General features: G+C 47.0%; 1 protein-coding gene across 2 annotated transcripts in view; it reads right to left on the reverse strand.

Moving 5' to 3' along the window:
* ctnna2 (catenin (cadherin-associated protein), alpha 2) overlaps positions 1–17,767 on the reverse strand; it is a 1,599,328-nt gene extending 1,581,561 nt beyond the window's left edge. For both annotated transcript variants that reach the window (XM_038793235.1, XM_038793233.1), the window contains exon 1: positions 17,372–17,767. The gene's annotated coding sequence lies outside the window, so the exon portion shown is untranslated. The remainder of the gene's footprint in view (positions 1–17,371) is intronic.
* Positions 17,768–18,003: the final 236 nt, after the last annotated feature.

An 18,003-nucleotide genomic window follows, 5' to 3' on the forward strand; every position in this document is an offset into this window, starting at 1 on the left:
ACCCTACAGAGACAGAAGGAGATATTACGGCAGAAGACCAAAAGCTTGATGAAAGAAGTGGGTTTTAAGCAGTGGTGTAAAGCAGGAGGTTTTAAACACAGGGTCATGACCCGTCGGTGGGTCAAGGCGCAATCGGTCCCATCATACCTACGGTGGTCCCAATCGTGGGAAAAGCTCCAAACAGCTGCTACCTGCTTTTTCATGGAGAATTGCGGCCACTGTCACCTTTTTAATGGAGATACAGAATAGGCTGTGTGGAGTCTTCCAGCTAGAAGCTGCAGCAGAGTACTTCACGTGCCCTGCACATAGAATTGACATGAAACGCTGTCCAGGTTTGGGCGTTTGGTGCCAAAGCAGGGTCAGACTTGCTTCAATTTGGCGGCTGCCGGCAAGCAAGGCAAGTGAACTGTGAAGATTAATATTTTTTTTATAAATTTAGAGTACCCAAATATTTCTTTCCAATTAAGGGGCAATTTAGTGTGGCCAATCCACCTACCCTACACATCTTTGGGGTTGTGGGGGTGCGATCCACGCAGACATGGGGGGGGGGATATCAAACTCCACACGGACAGTGACCCAGGGCCGGGATCAAACCTGGATCTTTGGTGCCTTGAGGCAGCAGTGCTAACCACTGCGGCAATGTGCCACCCATGTCTTTTTTTTAAAGTAAGAGGCAGCCAGGCCAGAGACTCAAATGGGCAGTTTAGGAAGCAGAGGCATAGTGGGTACTGTCGCTGCACCAGTAATTCAAAGACCCAGATAATGATCTGCGGACCCCGGATTCGAATCCCACCACAGCAGATGATGGAATTTTAAATCATAAAAAATCTGGAATTAAAAGTCCAATGATGACCATGAAACCATTGTCGATTGTCATGAAAACCCATCCGGTTCACTAAAGTATTTTCGGGAGCTGTGGGTTGACACTCTCCTAATCCTACTGACGACCTCTTACTGGTTCGACCAGACTTACTAGCTACCACATGGCAATAGCGTCCACTAACTTGTGAACTCTGACTGTCTCAGTATCTGGGTCCCGAAAGAGCGGGAGTCTTAATGGCCTGTGGGCTTTATAGTGGTCGTGTCTTGTCTAGTGATTGGTTGTTCTGTGTTGTGTTTCATTGGTCATCCTGTGTGTCAATCACTGCCTGTCTGCATCTCGTTATATACATGAGTGGATATTATGACACTTGCCCGGAGCGGAGAAACTACAATATCTTCTTCAGAGCCTTCAGCATACTGTTTACCACACTGGGCTAAATCACTGGCTTGTAAGGCAGACCAAGGCAGGCCAGCAGCACGGTTCAATTCCTGTACCAGCCTCCCCGAACAGGCGCCAGAATGTGGCAACCAGGGGCTTTTCACAGTAACTTGATTGAAGCCTACTCGTGACAATAAGTGATTTTCATTCATTTTTTCATTTCAATAACAATGAACACCTTGCCAAGGCCTGACCTCCACTACTTGCCTTCAAACAACTGCCTAACCTCAAACAAACCATTGTTCACAGCAAACTACCTAGGCTTCAGGAGAACAATGACCACGACACCACACAACCCTGCCACTGCAACCTCCGTAAAATATGCTGGATTATTGACACCATCACACGAGACACCACCCACCAGGTACATGGTACATGCTCATGCCACTCGGCCAACATTATCTACCTCTTACGCTGAGGGAAAGGAGGTCCCGAGACGTGGTACATGAAATGAAATGAAATCGGTGAGACCATCCCTTCAAGTTAGGAACTCTTCAGCAGTCGGGGAATACTTCAATAGTCAAGGACATTCAGCCTCCGACCTTCGGGTAAACATTCTGCAAGGTGGCCTTCAAGACACACGACAATGGAGAGTCGTCGAGCAGAAACTGACAGCCAAGTTGCACACTCATGAGGACGGCCTCAAACGGGATCTCGGTTTCATGTTACATTACATGTAACCTCACCATACTGTCTGGTTTTGCAGAATCCTACAAACTGCCCTGGTTTGAGACAATTCATACCTCGATTACCTGTGATTATCCCTCCACTCACACTGTTAGTAGCTAGAACGCATTGCGGGCACGACAGCATAATTTAAGATGTATCTAGACCAGGGGTGGGCAAACTTTTCTGTGCAAGGGCCACATTCAGAAATTCACAATTTTATAGGGCCGCATAGTATATTAAGTAAAATAATTAATATTTAAAATAGCCAAAATAAAAGGTTTTCAAAGAAAAAAAAAGCAATTAATTTTTATTAATTAATATTTTAAAGTAGAAACGTCACATGAAACACATGTTGTGCCGAGCAATGATCACCCTACTCAAGTCAACATATCCACCCTATACCAGTAACCCAACAGCCCCCCCCCCCCCCATTAACCTTAATTTAAAAAAAAAAAAAAAAATTTTTTTAAATAAAAAAAAAAAAAAAATTTTTTTATGACTTGATCTTCGTGGGCCGCATAAAGACCTTTGGCGGGCCGCATGCGGCCCGCGGGCCGTAGTTTGCCCACCTCTGATCTAGACAGATACATGAATGGGCAGGGAGCAGAGGAATACAGATCCAGCCAAAATAGGCGACAGTTTTAGATAGAGGATCTGGATTGGCGCAGGGTTGGAGGGCCGAAGGGCCTGTTCCTGTGCTGTAATTTTTCTTTGTTCTTTGTACCTGTAAAGACTCACATTCCAACCATTCTTCACATTCCAATCTGTAATTATCTTGCAACTGTGTCTCTCCTATATACGCTGTGTTTGTGAACCTTCCTCCACTTCACTTGATGAAGGAGCAGCACCCTGAAAGCTTCTAATTTCAAATAAACCGGTTATACTTTTTAAAATAAATTTAGAGTAGCCAATATTTTTTTTTCCAATTAAGGAGCAATTTAGCATGGCCACTCCACCTACCCTGCTCATCTTTGGGCTGTGGTGGTGAAACCCACGCAGACACGGGGAGAATGTGCAAACTCCACATGGACAGTGACCCAGAGCCAGAATCAAACCAGTCAGAATCCTTAGTGCCGTAGGCAGCAGTGCTAACCACTACGCCGTGCCGCCCTAAACCGGTTGTATTTGAATCTGGTGTTATGAGACTTCTTATTGTGCCCGCTGCAGTTCAGCACCGGCATCTCCACATCATGTTGAATATCACTTGCAGGAAGCACGGAGGGTGGCACGGGCGCAAATATGCTCTGGGTGGGGGAACTTCAATGTCACATCGCCAAAAGTGGCTCAGTAGCACCATCACAGGCTGAGCTGGCCGGGTCCTGAAGGACATTGCTGCTTGTGGTGAATTCATACTGTATTGTAATTCACACTGTATTGCATTGCATTGTATTATGTCCTTGTGGGCTCTGTATGTGAGCCGTTGCGCGGCTCTGCCCATAGGGGGAGATGAGGAGCTTGTACAGGGCACCACCCTTGGCTCCGCCCATGGCCCCTCCCACTACCAGAAGTATAAAGTGCTGCAGCTGTGAGCCTGCTCTCAGTTCTTCTGGTCGCAGGCAGGCTCAGTTGTAAGACTATTAAAACCACAGTTTACTTCCAATCGTGTCTCTAGTGAATTGATGGTCACATCACTGCTAGACTGGGACTGCAGCAGGTGGTGAGGGAACGAAGAGGGAAAAACATACTTGACCTCATTCTCACCAATCTGCCGACTACAGATGCATCTGTCCATGGCTGTATTGATATAAGTGACCATTGCACACAGTCCTTTTGGAGACAAAGTCCCATCTTCACATTGAGGATATCCTCCATGGTGTTGCATGGCACTACCACTGTGCTAAATGGGACAGACTTGGAACAGATCTCGCAACTCAAGACCGGGCATCCATGAGGTGCTGTGGGTCATCAGCAGCAGCAGAATTGTATTCAACCACAATCTGCAACCTTATGGCCCAGCATATCCCCCACTCTACCATTGCGATCAAGCCAGGAGATCAACCCTGGTTCAAAGTCGAGTGCAGGGCAACATGCCAGGAGCAACATCAGGCATACAGAAAAATGTGACGTCAACCTGGTGAAGCTACAACTTGTGTGCCAAACAGCATAAGCAGCAATAATAGATACAACTAAGAGATTCCGCAATGAACACATTACATCTAAGCTCTGCAGTCCTGCCGCATCCAGCCGTGAATAGAACAAAGTACAAAACAGCTCAGGAACAGGCCCTTTGGCCCTCCAAACCTGTACAGGTCACGATACAAAACTGCCAAAACCCTCAGCACTTCCTTGTACCGTATCCCTCTATACCCATCCCATCCATGTATTTGTCAAGATGCCTTTTGAACGCCGTTAATGTATCTGCTTCCACAACCTCCCCTGGCAACACATTCCAGGCACTCACCATTCTGTGTAAAAAAAACCTGTCGCGCACATCTCCTCTAAACTTTGCCCCGGTGGACAATTCAACAACTCACTGGAGGAGGAGGCTCCACAAATATCCCCATTCTCAATGATGGAGGAGCCCAGCACAAATGTGCAAAAGACAAGGCTGAGGCATTCGCAACAATCTTCAGCCAGAAGACTGTCTCCCAAAGCCTGTCCACCATCTACAAGTCAGGAGCGTAATGGAATACTCTCCACTTGGCTGGATGAGTGCAGCGCCAACAACACTCAAGAAGCAACACCATCCAGGTCAAAGCAGCCCGCTTGACTGCTCCCCCTTTCACAAACATTCAAACCCTCAACCACCAACAAACAGTGGCAGAAGATGTCAGTCTTCAGCCAATATCATTCACTCCATGTGACATCAAGAAACCGCTGAAGGCACTGGATACTGCAAAGCCTATGGGCCCGGACGATATTCCGGCAATAGCACTGAAGACTTGTCCTCCAGAATTTGCCACACTCCTAGCCAAGCAGTTCCAATACAGCTGTAACATTGACATCACCCGGCAATGTAGACAATTGCACAGGAGTGTCCTGTATACAAGAAAAAGGACAAATCCAACCCGGCCAATTCTATCATAAGACCAAATTCTATCATAAGACCAAAAGACCCTAAGACATAGAAGCTGAATTAGGCCACTCGGCCCATCGTGTCTGCTCCGCCATTCAATCATGGCTGATATTTTCTCATCCCCGATATTTTCTCATCCCCATTGTCCTGCCTTCTCCCCATAACCCCTGACCCCCTTCTTGATTGAAAACCTATCTATCTCTGTCTTAAAGACATTCTGGTTTAGCCTCCACAGCCTTCTGCGGCAAAGAGTTCCACAGATTCACCACCCTCTGGCTGAAGAAATTCCTCCTCATCTGTATTTTAAAGGATCTTCCCTTTAGGCTGAGATTGTGACCTCTGCTTCTAGTTTTTCCGACAAGTGGAAACAAGTTCTCCACATCCACACTATCCAGGCCTCACAGTATCCTGTAAGTTTCAATAAGATTCCCCCCTCATCCTTCTAAACTTCAACCATTCCTCAAAAGAAAAGCTGTTCATTCCAGGGATCATTCTTGTGAACCTCCTCTGGGCCCTTTCTAAGGCCAGCACATCTTTCCTTAGATACGGGGTCCAAAATTGCTCACAATACTCCAAATAGGGTCTGTCCAGAGCCTTATACAGCCTCAGAAGTACATACCTGGTCTTGTATTCTAGCCCTCTTGAATGCTGACATTACATTTGCCTTCCTAACTGCTGACTGAACCTGCACGTTAGCCTTGAGAGAATCGTGAATAAGGACTCCCAAGTCCCTTTGTGCTTCTGATTGCCTAAGCATTTCCCAATTTAGAAAATAGTCTATGCCTAAATTCCTCCTTCCAAAGTGCGTAACCTCACACTTTTCCACATTGTATTTCATCTGCCACTTCATTGCCCACGCTCCTAGCCTGTCCAAATCCTTCTGCAGCCCCCTTGCTTCCTCGATATTACCTGTCCCTCCACAGATCTTTGTATCATCTGCAAACTTTGCAACAGTACCTTCAGTTTCTTCTTCCAGATCTCTGCCTTCTGTCAGTCAGCCAATCCTCTATCCATGCCAGGATCGTACCCTGAACACCATGGGCTCTTAACTTATTTAACAGTCTCCTGCGCAGCACCTTGCAAAAGGCCTTCTGGAAATCTAAATAAATCATGACCACTGGTTCTCCTTTGTCCAACTTCCTTGTTACCTCCTCAAAGAACTCTAACAGATTTGTCAGACACGACCTCCCTTTGACAAAGCCATGCTGACTCAGTCCTATTTTATCATGCACTTCCAAATACTCCACGATCTCAACTTTAATAATGGACTCTAAAATCTTACCAATGACCGAAGTCAGGCTTATCGGCCTATAATTTCCCCGTCTTCTGCCTCCCTCTCTTCTTAAACAGTGGTGTTATATTAGCCACTTTCCAGTCCTCTGGGACCCTTCCTGCCTCCAGTGATTCCTGAAAGGAATGCCTCCACAATATCCTCAGCTATCTCTTTTAGAACCCTGGGGTGTAGTCCATCCGGTTCAGGTGATTTATCCACCTTCAGACCTTTTGGTTTCCCCAGAACCTTTTTCTTAGTGATGGCCACGGCACTCACCTCTGCTCCCTGATTCTCCTGGGGCTCTGGCATCCCACTGGTGTCTTCCACCATTAAGACTAATGCAAAGAGTATCATAGAATTTACAGTGCAGAAGGAGGCCATTCTGCCCATTGAGTCTGCAACGGCCTTTGGAAACAGCACCCTACCTAAGCCCACGCCCGCATCCTATCCCCGTAACCCAACCCAACCTTTTTGGCCACCAAGGGCAATTTAGCATGTCCAATTCACCAAACCTGCACATTGTTGGACTGTGGGAGGAAACCGGAGCACCCGGAGGAAACCTACGCAGACTGGGGGAGAAAGTGCAAACTCCGTACAGACAGTGACCCAAGCCGGGAATCGAACCTGGGATCCTGGAGCTGTGAAGCAACTGTGCTAACCTCTGTGCTACCGTGCCCCCCTAAAAGTAACCAATCAGTTCATCTGCCATTTCTTTGTTTCCTATTATTACTTCTCCAGCCACGTCCACTCCATCATCAGCAAAGTGATTGAAGGAATCATCAACGGTGCCATGAAGCGGCACTTACTCAGCACTAACCTGCTCACGGACGCTCAGTTTGGGTTCCTCCAGGGTCACTCGGCTCCTAACCGCATTGCAACTTTGGTTCAAACATAGATAAAAGAGCTGAATGCCACAGGTGAGGTGACAGTGACTGCGCTTGGCATCAAGCAGCATTTGACAGAGAATGGCATCAAGGAGCCCCAGCTAAACTGAAGGCAATGGGAATCAGGGGAAAACTCTCCACTTGTTTGAGTCGTACCTGGCAAAAAGGAAGATGGTTGGGGTGGTTGCAGGTCAATCATCTCAACTCCAGGATGTCACTGCAGCACGGTAGCATTGTGGATAGCACAATCGCTTCACAGCTCCAGGGTCCCAGGTTCGATTCCTACTTGGGTCACTGTCTGTGCGGAGTCTGCACATCCTCCCCGTGTGTGCGTGGGTTTCCTCCGGGTGCTCCGGTTTCCTCCCACAGTCCAAAGATGTGCAGGTTAGGTGGATTGGCCATGATAAATTGCCCTTAGTGTACAAAATTGCCCTTAGTGTTGGGTGGGGTTACTGGGTTATGGGATAGGGTGGAGATGTTGACCTTGGGTAGGGTGCTCTTTCCAAGAGCCGGTGCAGACTCAACGGGCCGAATGGCCTCCTTCTGCACTGTAAATTCTATGATAATCTATTCCTCATGGTAGTGTTCTCGGCCCAACCATCTTCAGCAGCTTCATCAATTACTTCCCTTCCATCACAAGGTCAGAAGTGGGGTTGTTTGTGGAGAATTGCAATATTCAGCAACATTCATGACTCCTCAAATAATGAAGCAGTCCATGTCCAAATGCAGCAAGACTTGGACAATATCTAGGCTTGGGCTGACAAGTGGCAAGTTACATTTGTGCCACACAAATGCCAAGCAATGACCATCTCCAACAAGAGAGAATATAACTAGCGCACCTTGACATTCAATGGCATTACCATCGCTGCATCCCCCACAATCAGAATCCTGGGGGGTTACCATTGATCAGAAACTGAACTGGACTAGCCACGTTAATACCGTGGCTACCAGGGCAGGTCAAACACTCAAGAAGCTCGACACCATCCAGGTCAAAGCAGCCCATTTGACTGTTACCCCTTTCACAAATATTCAAACCCTCCACCACTGAAGAACAGTGGCAGCCAAGTATACCATCTACAAGATGCGCTGCAGTAACTCACCAAGGTTCCTTAGAAAACACTTTCCAAACCCACAACCATTACCATCTAGAAAGGAGCAACAGACACCTGCGAATCCCATCACCTGGAGGATCCCCTCCAAGTCACCCACCACCCTGACTCAGAAATCTATCACCATTCCTTCACTGTCGCTGGGGCAACATCCTGGAACTCCCTTCCTAACAGCACAGTGGGTGTATCTCAAAGACTGCAGCAGTAAAAAAAGGCAACTCATGATCATCTTCTAAAAGACAACTAGGGATGGGCAATAAATGCTGGCCTAACCAGTGACACCCGCAATGCGTAAAGTAATTTTTTTAAAAGTTTACCTATTGGACAGGATCTCACAACACAATCTGCTGGAGAGCACTGCTGAAGAGTCCCGGACAGGACAGAGCAGTGGTAGTGTTAAGAACTTCAGGGCCTCTTGTTAACGCCGCTAAAAAAATAAACTTAACTCGGAACAAAAAAGTACAAAGATGATTTCTTGAGGTATGATTGTGACAATGTAAATAAGGAGGCAAAGCCCATGTGTGTTAAATGAGGGCAAATGAGAGAAGTTTCAGAATTTGAAAAAGAAGTGGTGTGTGAAAAATTCCTTTTGAGGTTGAGACTCCAGAGTTAGTTATTAACTTTGGGCTGATTCCAAATTTAAAGACTTTGCTGCTGCAGCTTACCTAGGATACCACATTAAAAAAAACACACCAAAAGCCCTTAACGCTGTCAGCATTCCGGTGTAGCATCTCCGAGGAGTATCCACTGCTGAGTAAAACATGAAGGGCGAGGACCCACATGTGTGAGGTTGGAGTTTCAGTTTTCATAACGATGAATACAGCACAAAGGAACTGGCTGAAGTCTGCAACTCATATGTGTATTGAACCAGATTCAAGTGAGAGATCGTGAGGACAAAGCAGGCTCCCCTTTCTCATTAAAAGGTAAGTAACTTTGGCATAAGTCAAAAAGGTCGGCCGGTTGGCAAAAGTGGGTCCTGGGAAAAAAGTTTGAAAAACACTGGTATAAAGGGAGAAAAGCGAGATGAAGAGGCAGAGGGGTCAGGGAGGGACTTCCAGAGCTTAGGGGGTAGGTAGCTGAAGACACAGCACCAAGGATCCTCAAGAGGTTAAAATTAGAGAAACACTATCAAGGGTTGGAGCAATGGAAGAAACAAATATGAGAGGGCAGGCCATGGGGAGGTTTTAAAACAAAAAAAAGATGAAAATGTAAAAAATCAGGCTATTGCTGAACCGGGAACCAATGCAGTTTAATGAGCACAGGAGTGATGGGTGAAAGGATTTGCGGCAAGTTAGGAGACAGGCAGCAGAGTTTCAGAGGGTCGAATGCAGGAGACCAGCCAGTGTGTTTGAGTCTGGAGGGAACAAAACGCACGAGTTTCAACAGCAGATTAACTGAGTCAGGGGCACAGTTTGGCAATGATAAGACAGTCAGTGATGGCACAGATATGTTGTTGAAACTATACCAATGATGTTAGCAAACCAGTTCACACAAAAGCACACAACTATTAGGAGGAAAAGCAGGCCATTTGACCCTCCAAGCCCACTCCACCATTCAACAAGATCATAGTGATCTAATTGTGACCTCAACTCCATTCTCCTTCCTCCCTCCCCCTTTCTCCAAATGACCGAACATTCACTGCTCTGAGTGGAAAAGAATTCCACAGACAAATTGACCCCGAGGAAAAAAAGTCCTCCTTGCCTCAGTCTTAATGGGAGAACCCCAATTTTTAAACCCCAGAGACCTCCGCACCTTTACGGGCCAAGCCCTAACATTGAGGGGCTAGGCCCGTACCGGAATGGTTGGCGCTCCGCCGGCTGGGGTGGAAGGCTTTTGGTGCCACGCCAGCCGGGGCCAAAGGGACTTCGCCAACAGGCAGAAGTCCGCACATGTGCCGGAGCGTAAGCGGCTGCTGACGTCATCAACGCGCATGCGCAGGCAAGGGGGTCACTTCCGCCTCCGCTATGGTGAAGACTGATGAAGGCGGAAGGAAAAGAGTGCCCCCATGGCACAGGCCCGCGCCGCCGATCGGTGGGCCCCGATCGCGGGCCAGGCCACCGTGGGATCACCCCCCCGGGGCCAGATTAACCCCCCCCCCCCCCCGCCAGGACCCTGGAGCCCGCCCGTGCTGCCTGCCTCCACCGGTAAGGTTAGTGGTTTGATCCACGCCAGCGGGAGCAGCATGACAGCGGCGGGACTTCGGCCCATTGTGGGCCGGAGAATCGCCGGGGGGGGGGGGGGGGGGGGGGGGGGGGGCACGTGGGGGGTCGGAGAATCCCGCCCCCGGTTCTTGACTTCACTACAAGTTGAAACATCGGCCAGGTTCCCTCAGAATCATGAGTGTTTCAATCAGATCGTTTCTCGCTCTTCTGAACTCCAATGGATATAGGACTACATACTTAATCCCTCCACCAAGGGGTAAAGTTTCTATGTGCCCACTGGGAAGGTAGTGGCATAGTGGTATTGTCACTGGACTAGGAAACCAGAGCCCCAGAGTAATGCTGCTGGGTCCAGGGTCAAACCCTGCCACTGCAGATGGTGAATTTGGAATCCAATAAAAATCTGTAATTAAAAGTCCGAAGGGTGACCGTGAAACCAGTCAATCATCAAAAAATTCAATCAAGTTGGTCAGACATGACCTTCCCTTAACAAAACCATGCTGACTGTTCGTGAGCAAGCCTGCTTCTCCAAATGCAGATTAATTCTGTGTCTCAAAATTGCTTTCAATAGTTTCCCCACCATTGAGGATAGACTGGCTGGACTGCAGTCTGAAATTTCAAGCCCAAATCTTCAGGAGCGGAATTAGAAAACACTTCTACAAAGGATAGTAGAACTTAGGAACTCTCTTTTGCAAACAGCAATTGATGCTCGATCAATTGTTAATTTTAAAAATGATTTCTGATAGATTTGGGGCAAAGGCCCATTACTGCGTGAATCACAGATCAGCCATGATCTCAATGAATGGGGGCAGGGAGGGAACAGACTCAAAAGATAAATAGCCTACCCCTGTTCCTATGTTGAAATGCTGGGAGAGCAGAGAAGGCCAGCAGGAGATTCTATATGGTTTTTTGTAAATTAGGAAGGGTTTACACTGAGAGCCATTAAACAAAGCTGGCTGGGGAGTGACTACTGGTCATCAGTTTAAAACCGTCATGAAGGGTCAGCTGGAGCACAAAATGCTTTTACTGCCAGAAATGGTTAATGTGCAAACTTTTAAGGGAATATAAAGTTACAATTTGAAGCCAAGGAAGATACAAAATTATGGAGAAATTTACGGTAAAAGACCAAAGATAGTGAGGTCACTTTGAGATTGTTCTAGCAAAGAGTCAACACTAATGTAGTCAGATCAAATGGCCTCTTTAATTGCTAAAAATATAAAAAGTGGTTACGTGGGCACTACAGAGCAAAATAGCGTGTGCTGACTGCATTGAGAAAGACAGAAATGGAATTAACAACACGACTTGATGAAAATAATTAGCAGCTGTTTTGAAAGGTACAAAGAAATTGAAGTGGTTGAACAGGATACACTGTGGAGGAAATTGTTGGTGACTTTGAACAGGTCAGATCATTCAAGAAATAATTCAAATGACACAGTGTGATAGCAATGATGCATAGGATGAATGTAAGTACATCAAAGAAAAAGGAACAGTTAGAGTTACACTTTCATTATTTAAAATCTACTGGCGAAATCAGTAGTTTAACATGAAGTTAGGAGACAGAATGTATGGTAGCTAAATTTGCCAATAAGACCACAAGATTGTTCTATGTTCTATAGTGTAGGTCAGATAGGCTTCAGATGGTTTCACGGGTCGGCGCAACATCGAGGGCCGAAGGGCCCGTACTGCGCTGTAATGTTCTATGTTCTATATAGGAGCAGAATTAGGCCATTAGGCCCATCAAGTCTGCTCTGCCATTCAAACATGGCCGATAGGTTTCTCATCGCCTCCCCATTCTCCTGCCTTCTCCCCATAACCCTTGATCGCCTTCAGACCAAGTTAGGTAGGAAAATAAATTGTTAAGTGGAGGTAGAGAGTCTGGAAAGGGATAGAGACAGGTTAAGTGAGTGGGTAAAAAATTGGCAGTCGGAGTATAACATAGGAAACTATGAACTTGTCCTTTTTGACAGGAAGAATGGGAAAGCAGTAAAATATTTAAATGGAGGGACCTTGCAGAGCTCAGTGATGCAGAGAGATCTGGATGTCTTGAAATGAAATGAAAAATGAAATGAAAATTGCTTATTGTCACGAGTAGGCTTCAATGAAGTTACTGTGAAAAGCCCCTAGTCGCCATATTCCGGCGCCTGTCCGGGGAGGCTTGTACGGGAATTGAACCGTGCTGCTGGCCTGCTTGGTCTGCTTTAAAAGCCAGCAATTTAGCCCAGTGAGCTAAACCAGCCCCAGGCGCTAAACCAGCCTCAGGCTGGTGCAGATGTAGGAACAGCAAGTGATTAGGAAGGCAAATGGAATGTTAATGTTTATTGCAACGGAAATGGGATATAAAAGTAGGAGGTTTTTCTGTAGTTGGTGAGATATCAACTGGAATACTAGGCACAATCTAACGGAAAGGATTCCAAGTGTGGTAGTGAGTGGGAACAGCCAGGTGTTTCCCGACAGCCAAACCAGCGAGGTCGCCACTAGTATCCAACGTTAATTGTGGCACACAATTATGCTACACAGGCTTCATGACGGGAAAGACTGTCCCACCAGCTGATTCGCCTGCACCGCGCTCCGCAGCTCCCCGCTAACGACGGGGACCAGCACTTAAAAACCGATCCCATAGAGCAAACCCAGACAGCACACAGCCATGCTATCACACAGAGCAGCCCCACAATTCAGAGATACCAACATGGCCAGACTATTGGACACGGTGGAGTCCAGACCGGATACCCTGTTTCCCAGAGGATCAGCCTCAGGGCAGCCACTGCCACTTGGGAGAGCAGCACGATTGGCGGACAGGAATAGTTAGATCACAATTGTACATCAATAAATCACTTTACATCCAAAGCTTGTGAAGCCTCTGTCACGTTATTCTGCACTGTGGGCCGGCCTGTATCCCCCACATCCCCCCCAACCCCATTCACCTGGTCCCAGGTCCCTGGGCACAGTGACCCATCAGCACCACACCCCCACTCTCCCCCAAGGCATGCCATGGGCAGGTGATGGGCATGAGCACGTTGTCAACAAAGAGACAGGAGTCAGAATATGGCACAGATTGAGGAGCTCACAGCGGGTTATCACCCTCCTGCCTTGTATATTGACCCGCTTGACAGTGCCGACACAGGCCTATCACCTTGGTGTGATGTAACACAGGTGGAACAGGTTGATTTGTGGGGAAGTGGGGGGGGGAGGGGGAGGGTGTAAGAGAGGCGACAGATGAAGACCTATTCTATGAGAAGCAGAAGGACAAGGGCCTCCCTGGCATGTCGGGCTGCCGGACCCTCGCCTCCACCACCTGCCCTCCATCTTCCGGCTGCTCTTGCAGGTCTTCACCGGACTCATCCTTCAGCCCCTCCTGGACGGCTGCTCTTCGCCCTCCTCCTCCAACATGGCCACATTTTCCTCTTTCTCCACATCCAACACGTTGCTCCATTGCTGTGCCAGGTTGTGGAGGGCACAGCAGAAACCCTCTGGGATGTGCGTGTGTGTACTGCAGTGCATCACCAGAGTGGTAGAGGCATCGGAACCGCATTTTTGGCAGTCTGACACATAGTCCAATGACAGCCCGGGTGGTCACATGGCCTTGTTATATCAAGTCTCCGCATCGGTCGTCAGCCTCCGCACTGGCGTCATTAGCGAGTCCTAAGCGAGTACCCCTTATCACACAAGAGTCATCCGGGAATGTCCCTTGAAGACACTGGGGAATTCCGAATGTGCCAGGATGTAGCTGTCATGCACACTCTCAGGGAAGTGGTGATCGCACATAAGTTGGGCGTTCAGGGAGTGGAACACCTTCCTGCTAACAAAGGGTGCTCCATGCATGCCATCTATTACCCCATGGACCTGGGGCATCCCGGCAATGGGAAAGAATCTTGTTGCCCGGGCACCTTGCCGGGCTTTTTACCAAGATGGCTACTCACTTCCTCCAATCCCCACCGCAGTCATTTTGTTAGCTTAATGGCACCCGTGTGACCGATAGTTAAATCATGGGAGGCTGGTAGATAAGGGGTCTTTCCAGTTAATAGGGTGGAGATTTGCATTAATTGGTATCTCGCCAATGGAAGCAGGCCAGTTAGGTTAGATCGGAAACCAATCGCTGCCTTTCGGACACTCCCACGATCTAACCAGCCTGCTCGGATTTTCGCCCACGCTGCACGGCCATTAGATTACACCCACTGTGTATAGTTTTGGTCTCCTTATTTGAAAAAAAGATACAACTGCGTTAGAAGGAGTGACGGTACACAACTGATTCCTGGGATGAGGGGCATAATTTATGAAGCAAGCGTGAACAGGTTGGACCTGTACCCATTGGATGTTTGAAGAACGAGAGGTGACCTTATTGAAACATCCTGAGGGGTTGATAGGTTCGATGCTGGCAGGATGTTTCCACTTGTGGGAGACGAGAATGAGGGGACATAGTTTAAGAATAATACATTTACCATTTAAAATGGAAATGAAGAGTATTATTTTCCTCTAAAAGGGTCATTAAGATTCTTTCCAATAAAGCAGTGCAGGCTGAGTTGTTAAATTTATTCAAAGCAGAGCAAGACCAATTTTTGATAGGTAAGGGAATCAAGGGTTACGGGAGGCCAAGTGGAGTTGAGACAACCAGCTCAGCCGTGATCTTACTGAGTAGCAAAGTAGGCTGATGGGCTGCTCCTACTTTGAAGTCCTATGTTCCTATGCTCCGAGAGTAATTATGGTAAGCTGCACAAAAACCTGGTTAGAGCACACAGCCACTGTACACAATTCTAATCTCCATATTATAAAAGTGATACAGAAGCACTGGATAAGGTACAAAATATAATTTAGAAAAAGATGATACAGAACTGAAAGATAAAGCATTGAACATTCTGGTACTCTTTCATCTGGAAAAGAGGAAACTGGGTGAACTGATAAGAAGCCTTAACAATTATGAAGGGGCTTGATAGTTTCTCTCTGTTTGCCCTGTTTCCATTTGTGGGGCAGCCCTAAACTAGGCGGCATCATAAATGCAGGCTATTAACTAATAAATCCAATATGAAATTTGGAAGAAATGTATTTCCTCAAAGAGTGTATATAATGGGCAGCACGGTAGCATAGTGGTTAGCACTATGGCTTCACAGCGCCAGGGTCCCAGGTTCGATTCCCGGCTTGGATCATTGACTGTGCGGAGTCTGCACATTCTCCCCGTGCCTGCATGGGTTTCCTCCGGTGCTCCGGTTTCCTCCCACAAGTCCCAAAAGACGTGCTATTAGGTAATTTGGACATTCTGAATTCTCGCTCTGTGTACCTGAACAGGTGCCGGAATGGGGCTTTTCACAGTAACTTCACTGCAGTGTTAATGTAATCCTACTTGTGACAATAAAGATTTTTATTTTATTTTTTAAATAATGTGGGATACAAGGAGTAATTGAAGCGATGCACAGAGACTATAGCAGTTTAAGAAGTCAGCTCACCATCACCTCCTCTTGGGCAACAAATGCAAACCTTGCCAAAAATGCTCACATTCCACAAACACATTTAAAAAAGAGAAGTTCGATAAAAGCAAGGAGAAGAGAAATAGATGGCTATGCTGATAAAAAGTTAGTTGAAAAGGGATAGGAGGAAACTCCTGTGGAGCATAAGCACTCAGGAGTGGGCCAGCTGGACTGAACAGTCTGTTTCTGTTGCATTGGTAACTATTTAAAACTGCTCGACTTTCATCCTGCACTGTTTTCTGAACTCAGTCAAGTGCGTAAAAGGTTCCCATCTGAGTCCTCCTCAGAACTGTTCTGTGAAATTCTTCCAGGACATCCTAGTAAAATGCCCCACTGTGCTGACAGAAATAAGGTTAAATGAGATGCATATTGTTCACCCAGGTAGACAAGTTGCAACCATGACATTTACAGCAACTGGCCAGCCAACAAAACATTCATCATCCTGGCAGGGAGACAGAGGTTGCATCCCATGTTTTCAAATCGTGAAAGGAAACAACAGATAGTAAGTACTACATTTAAACAATCATTCACCAAACGATCAGGAGAAGATAAGTGTACTTTTATTCTAACAAGGTTCTCAATTTTTGCTGAAAAGCTGTTCCTAATCCAACTTTCGAACTCAAGAAGAATCATGATTTTAGACTATAACCCACCCGTCTTTCTTAAAACAAAAATAGTTATTTCTGTAATCTGTTCCACTTTTTGCCATTCCAAGTTTAATGTTCAAAACTCCAAGCTTTACAAAAATCAGGTGTGAATAAAACGAATCCACTGGATTATCGGGAGGGGGCTTTAAAATTAAAGAGAGAGAGAATAACGTATTGAGCATCCATCACAAGCCAATATTCAATGCACTTGGTTTAAACGAAAGCACCGTCGTGCACATTTCACACCGCCATCAGCATAAACAACTAAATATCAGGAATGATAATTATGAGAAAAATGGTTTGCAAGGATTTCCCCCTATTTCACCCAAAACGCTACGGCCTGTACCACTCCTAGAGGCCTGGCCAGCATTCAGTGAACACTGCTAAATAGTTGAATAATCTAATGTCGGTCCCCATTTAAGTATGCAAAATAAATAAATAAAAAGCATTAAAATCCGGCTAGGAGATGTCATGCGGCTTGGGATGTGTTGGGGGACGGGAGGTGCTCCACACATAGGAAATGCTCCGGGGGGGGGGGGGGGGGGATAAAATACTTTTCCAGTGCATTCATGCATTTGAGAAGAAAACTCCACATTACCAATCCTGCTGCAAAATAAAAGTTAAGCCCATCATTGTGCAATTAAAAATATAATTTCGGGACTTGACACCTTCGGGAGGAGTAAACCTCACTTTTAGCAAATGCACAAATTATGGCTTGAATTTAAAAGAATCAGAAAAAGGGCTAAGTATTATATTTATATATATATATATATAAAAAACGCTTATCACTTTCTATCTTTAGGTACAATGATTGCACAACACAATACGTGAATGCAAACAAAAATAGGAACAAAAGACTGTGAAAAGGGTAATTTGCAAATGAACTCAAATACGCACCTGCCGATTTATTATATTTTATTGGCTTCCTAAGTGGGAGTAGAGTTGCGTTTATCCGTGCGTTTCTTTCAGGGATTGGTGCCCTGTGTGATTTGAAATCGTTGCTCTTCTGGCTGTGCAGTGAGCTCTCGGTGGCTATGGTGATGGGGAGGGTGGCGGCGTTAACAATGATGCAGAGAGGCTCACAGCTGCTGCCGGCTCCCGTCCTTCGGCAACCACACACACACAACAAAAAACACCACAGCACAGGAAAGATGTCGCTGTCCGTTATTTTTTTCTCTCACAAGCACAAACTCTCCCTTACCACCACCGCCGAAGGGAGGGATGGATAGATGATCGGGTGAACGAGCGTTGCGTCTTGACACCAGCGCTGTCACTGACTGCGCCCCGCCCCCTCCTCTGGCCACGCCTCTGGCTGGCCGCCGCCAAACAGCGAACGCCTCAGGGTGCGTGCTGGAGGAGGCGGGACTCGGGTTGCCGGCCACGCCCACCGACCCCTCACGGCCAGCCAATCCGGACGCCGACCCCCTTCCCAGCCCAGCACGCGCGCGCTCCTGTCAACATCGACGCGCGCCGGCGGCTCGAGCCGTTGGCTGGAGCTCCACCTGCCTCTTGTGCTCCGTCCGCGTGTC

Source organism: Scyliorhinus canicula, chromosome 3 (assembly GCF_902713615.1).
Source record: "Scyliorhinus canicula chromosome 3, sScyCan1.1, whole genome shotgun sequence".
Classification (NCBI taxonomy): domain Eukaryota; kingdom Metazoa; phylum Chordata; class Chondrichthyes; order Carcharhiniformes; family Scyliorhinidae; genus Scyliorhinus; species Scyliorhinus canicula.